Genomic DNA, 6,384 nt, shown 5'->3' with positions numbered 1-6,384 from the left:
CAGAAGTCTGATTGCTTGGGGGAAGAAGCTATCATGGAGTCAGCTGGTGCGGGTCCTGATGCTGCGATACCGCCTACCTGATGGTAGCAGTGAGAACAGCCCATGGCTCGGGTGGCTGGAGTCTCTGATGATCCTCCGAGCTTTTTTCACACACCACCTTGTATATATTTCCTGGAGGGAGGGAAGCTCACCTCCGATGATGTGTCTGGCAGTTCGCACCACCCTTTGCAGGGCTTTGCGGTTGTGGGCGGTGCTATTGCCGTACCAGGCGGAGATGCAGCCAGTCAGGATGCTCTCTACAGTGCAGGTGTAGAACCGTGTGAGGATGTGGCGGTTCATTCCAAACTTCCTCAGCTGTCTCAGGAAGAAGAGGTGCTGATGAGCCTTCTTCACAATGGCTTCAGTGTGGATGGACCATGTGAGTTCCTCAGTGATGTGGACACCCAGGAACTTGAAGCTGCTGACTCTCTCCACTGATGCTCCATTGATGGTGATGAGACTGTGTTCTCTGTCTTTTCTTCTGAAGTCCACCACAAGCTCCTTTGTCTTACTGACATTGAGGGAGAGGTTGTGCTCCTGACACCAGTGTGTCAGAGTGTGCACCTCCTCTCTGTAGGCTGTTTCATCATTGTCAGTGATCAGACCTACCACCGTCGTGTCATCAGCAAACTTAATGATGGCATTGGAGCTATGTGTTGCCACACAGTCATGTGTGTACAGGGAATACAGGAGTGGGCTGAGAACACAGCCCTGTGGGGCTCCAGTGTTGAGGGTCAGTGAGGAGGAGATGTTGCTGCCTATTCTAACCACCTGGTGTCTGCTTGACAGGAAGTCCAGGATCCAGCTGCACAGCGAGCTGTTTAAGCCCAGAGCCCGGAGTTTCTCATCTAGCTTGGAGGGCACTATGGTGTTGAATGCTGAGCTGTAGTCTACAAACAGCATTCTCACATAAGTGTTCCTTTTTTCCAGGTGGGAGAGAGCAGTGTGTATTGTAGATGCAATGGCATCATCAGTGGAGCGGTTGTTGCGGTAAGCAAACTGCAGCGGGTCAAGAGAGAGAGGCAATACAGAGCAGATGTAATCTCTGATTAGTCTCTCAAAGCATTTGCTGATGATGGGGGTCAGAGCAACAGGATGCCAGTCATTTAAGCAAGTTAGTTTTGATTGTTTTGGAACAGGCACAATGATGGATGTTTTAAAGCATGTGGGGACTACAGACAAAGAGAGGGAAAGGTTGAAAATGTCAGTAAAAAACACCAGCCAGCTGGTTCGCGCACGCTCTGATGACGCGGCCCGGAATGCCGTCTGGGCCCGCGGCTTTGCGGATATTCACCCGTCAGAAGGATCGGGTTACATCTGCTACAGAGACGGAGAGTGAACTAACCTCTGTAGCTTCAGCCGCAAGAGCTCTCTCCGTGAGGGTGGTGTTATTTCCCTCGAAACGAGCATAAAAAGTATTTAGCTCATCCGGTAGAGAGGCAGCGGTGTTCATGGCGGAGTTTTTATTCCCTTTAAAGTCCGTGATGATGTTAATTCCCTGCCACATGCTTCTAGAGTTGGTGGTGTTAAACTGTCCTTCAATCTTGCTCCTGTACTGGCGTTTTGCGGTTCTGATTTTCGGAGGGCATAACTGGCTTGTTTATGCTCCTCCGCGTTCCCGGAATTAAAAATGGAGGTCCGCACATTAAGTGCCGCGCGAACATCGCTATTAATCCATGGTTTCTGATTCGGATAGATCCGTATTGTTCTGGTCGGAACCACATCCTCTACGCACATTCTGATGAAACACATTACGCTATCAGCGTAAAGCTCGATGTCATCATCAGAGGCGGACTGGAACATCTCTCAGTCCGTGTGATCAAAACAGTCTTGTAGCGTAGAATCTGATTGGTCCGACCAGCACTGGATCGTTCTGAGGGTGGGTGCTTCCTGTTTCAATTTCTGCCTGTAAGCGGGCAGAAGCAGAATGGAAGAGTGGTCCGATTTGCCAAATGGTGGGCGGGGGAGGGATTTGTAGCCATCCCGGAATGGAGAGTAGCAATGGTCCAAAACCCGGTCCCCTCTTGTGTTAAAACTAATGTGCTGGTGATATTTTGGTGCGACTGATTTTAAACTGGCTTTATTAAAGTCCCCGGTCACAATGAACGTGACCTCAGGGTGCGCGGTTTCCTGCTCACTTATAATACCATACAGATCCTTGAGTGCCCTGTCTGTGTCGGCTTGTGGGGGAATGTACACAGCTGTGATAATGACCGCTGTGAATTCCCTCGGTAGCCAGAATGGTCGACACAGAAGCATGAGAAATTCCAGATCAGGAGAGCAGAAAGACTTGATAGAATGTACGTTCCTCTGATCACACCAGGATTTGTTGATCATAAAACATACACCACCTCCTCTGCTTTTACCTGAGAGGTCTTTCGCTCTGTCCGCTCGGTGCACGGAGAACCCCGCAGGTTCAATGGCTGAGTCTGGAATCTCCGCAGACATCCAAGTTTCCGTAAGGCAGATAATGCAGCAGTCCCTTGTATCTCGTTGGAAAGAGATCCGCGCTTTCAGCAGAGCTTGTTATCCAGAGACTGAACATTTGCCAGTAGAATAGTGGGTAGCGGGGGTTGATTTGCGTGGCGTCTTACTCTGATGAGAACGCCGGCTCTGTTTCCCCTTTTCCTTTTCCGCGGCCATGCAGCCCAGACAAAGGGCTCCGCTTGCGTGTTTGTAAACAGCGGGTCGGCATTGAGGAATGTGAAGTCCGGTTTACGGTGTGAGATTGCTGAACCAATGTCCAAAAGTGTTTGTCTGTTGTAGACAATAAGGCAGACAACATCCAAGACAAAAAAACATAAGAATTGTGAACAAAACAAACAAAACACTACCATGTTGTGTCGGAGCTCGCAACGCAGCAGCCATACTTGGTGCCATCTTGAGTCCAAAACGAACTCGTGTTCGGTCCCAGCAATCGAACCGAGTGTGAAAGCTTCGTTATTAGTTCCCTTTTTATGGGGGAGGGTGTTACGATCCTTTTTTGGGCCATATTGTTTTTTCCCTGTGCTTATTTTCTGTTTTGCATATTTAAATTGGATGGAGTCGTTTGATTTGTTAATGTTGATTGGACACACCTATGCTTGAGATTAATGCTCTCTCCCAGACTTCTCTCTCTTCTCTCCAACATACAGATTTTGTGTTTCTTTGGTTCCTTTTTCTTTTGTTATAAATCATTTAATGGAACAATTTTTTTCCTTTAATAAATGTGTTTTGTATGCATTTAACAAATTTGTGGTCTATGTACGAAACCAGGAAAATGCTGCTTCCAGAGGCTGTATATGGAGGTAAGAAGGGATCAAGGCATGTCCAAATCTAATTTTCACGTCACTTCCTGTCTACTGAGATACCTTGATCTGATCGATTTTTAAACACAACATAGATGTATCCTTTGTTGCCTATCAAATCTCACAATCCTGTGTGTGCGGATCCACAGAGGTTGAGCTGATAAAAGAAAATGGTGGCCGACGAGGTAGTTGATAGCCAGTTTATGTATAAATTACATTTTGTATCCACTTTTTCCAACTTTTGAATCCATTTCTAGCGAGAAAGTAGTATTGTAGTTATTAAATATACTCTTGGTCGAAGGTCTCTTGATTTTGTTCTAGATTAATAGTCTGTTGTAGTTCGGTTGGACTGAATGAATGTTGGTATCTGAGCAACGATATGATGAATTGCTGCCTCAGAAGCCTGTCCGAAACCAGTTTCCGGAGGTACCTTTGTACGTAAACATTGTCTGTTTAATGCAACAAGGTAGGTACATTAGAATTCGGATGCATCCATAGTCTCAGCTATAGTCTCCCCTCCTTGTCACTGCTTTTGAGCCGATCATGAACGAAATCATTCAGTACCATGGTATTACCCTGGTAACAGCAAAGTTCTTTTTTTGTAAGGGCTCTAATCTTTTTCTTGTCTCATTACTCTTTTCTCACTTCAGCGTCCCCATCTCTGCTCCCTTTCTTCATCCTGTCATCCTAACCTCTGCTGCTTCCACTGTAACCTCATCATCCTTTTTATAGAAATGGCACTTTCTATAGTACCAAGTAAATAGTTTATAAATTAATGAAAGCACTCTCACAGTTCATGGCTGCTGTGCTTGCTGGTCACTCTCTCCCCTCTCTGACGCTGTGGTGAGCCTTTTCAGATCTCCCTCCGCCATCACTATAATGTGTTAGAGATAATTACGACCCAGGTGACGAGCCTTACCGCTATTCCTCTCCCGCAGACCAACACATGACCACGCCCTCATGCCACACTTTCATATTAATGTAATGCTATTTTATACCGTGGTACAATGATGGTGTTCTGAATGGTTACCATGGTAGCCTGCATGTCCAAAAAGTTTTAATACCATGGTACTTATTTGAAAGTGATTAAATTAAACTGGTTTTGGCTGAATCAGACAGCTCCTTCAATTCATGACAGTATTCTACGAAATACATGTTAAATTTTTATCTACACTAAAGCGACACGACTGCTCCCGTTATAATTAATAACGGTGTCTACACTTCAAGTGTGTGATGTCGGAAAAGCGGTTGTAATCAAGCATTATTCTTTTTGATGAACTTACAATACAATACATAGATGAGTAACAGGTTAGATAGAAAGTCCACTCTAAGGCAACACCACTTCGATGTTCTGGGATGAACTCCAAACAGCATTTTTACAACCTCAAATGTCACTGCTGCGGGAAGCGGATGCCACTTGAAAGCTCTTTCCAACGAAGGTGAGAAAATCAATCTTTTCTTAAAGGGCCCTTCCACAAGATTGTAAGCGAAGGGTACATTGATAAAGTTATGCCATGTTCTCTTTAGAGTACCCACTTCAAAGGCTTGGCACTTTGGAGTGAGTAGGGCATAGTGAGGATCACTTGCGATTGGAATCCGTCCCCGATCTGCCGGAGGCAGGACGACCAGAAGGACACCTTTAGATCTGTGAATGAAAGGGGCAAGGGCTCACGTCTCTTCTGCCCCCTTCTGTGCACACCACTGTCTGAAATATTTAGAATATATATTATAATTATAATTAATTTAACTTAACTATTTATAATTATTTAATCATTTCAAATTGAATAACTGTTATTTAAGGACATTTTTCATAAAATATTTATATATGAAATTAAATCAGTCAATTAATTGGCATACCATGTAATTCAAATCTATTAAAAAATATATTGATTGTAAGCCTTTCTAAATTTTAAAATGAAATGAATTAAAAATTCTGTCATCATATACACATTGCTTTATTTATTTGCTCATTCTTTTGTTTGCTGTGGGACACAAAAGGAGTTTCAGAATGTTCAAGTTGCAACACAAAAATGAGAAAAGCACCTTTAAAATGATTATAAAAATAATCCATGCCAAGGGTTTTCAAAGTGTGGGGCGCGCCTCCCCAGGCGGGCACTAGAGCATGTCAAGGGAGGCATGGAGAGTGGTAAAAAAAAAAAAAAATTAAATAATTAATATGTATATATTTATATGTATTGAGTTAAACTATTATATTATTATTATTAAAAAAATTATTTAAACAGAAAATAATAGGCAATTTTTTAAATTATTTTTTTAATTTTCTTTTTATCATGAATCTTTGTGAAGATTCTCTGATATTTGTCAAGCCCGCCAATAAAGCAGACGTGACGTCTGTAATTACAATGGAGCGGTTTCTGAGACCACCAAATTCAAATCCTTTCATTTCAGGGGTCAAACCCAAAAGATGACAATACGATGAGCAGTATTTAAGTTTAGGATTTACATGGACAGTATCAGTTGATGCATCATGACCTTTATGTGTCGTTTGTCAGGAGATTTTAGCTAATGACAGCATGTGACCTGCTAAACTCCGCAGACACCTTGACACCAAGCATGCTGAGGTAGAGGGAAAACCTCCTGAGTTTTTCCAAAGAAAACTTCAAGCCTTTCAAGGTCAGAAAAAAGTTGTCAGGGAATTTGTCAAATTAAATGTAAAGGCCACTAAAGCTTCATATCACATTGCACTGCATATTGCCAAGGCGGGCAAAGCACATACATGTAATATCAGAGAGACATTGATTCTGCCAGCAGCCAAAAATATGTGTTCCTTGATGGTAGGAGAGGCAGCGGCTTCTAAGCTTGATTCTATTTAACTCTCTGACAACACAGTGGATTGGTACATCTCTGATATGGCACAGGATGTGAAGGAGCAAGTGTTAGACAGCATCAGGCACAGCCCATTTTTGCACTCCAGATCGATGAATCCACTGATGTGGCTAGCTGAGCACAGCTGTTAACATATGTGAGGTATGTGAAAATCATGGACATTCAAGAAGAGTTTCTATTCAGTAGTCCTTTGCCCGCCCGCCCACTCACA

The sequence above is a fragment of the Myxocyprinus asiaticus genome, chromosome 32, assembly GCF_019703515.2.
Source record: "Myxocyprinus asiaticus isolate MX2 ecotype Aquarium Trade chromosome 32, UBuf_Myxa_2, whole genome shotgun sequence".
NCBI classification, from domain to species: domain Eukaryota; kingdom Metazoa; phylum Chordata; class Actinopteri; order Cypriniformes; family Catostomidae; genus Myxocyprinus; species Myxocyprinus asiaticus.
This window is presented reverse-complemented; position numbering follows the sequence as displayed.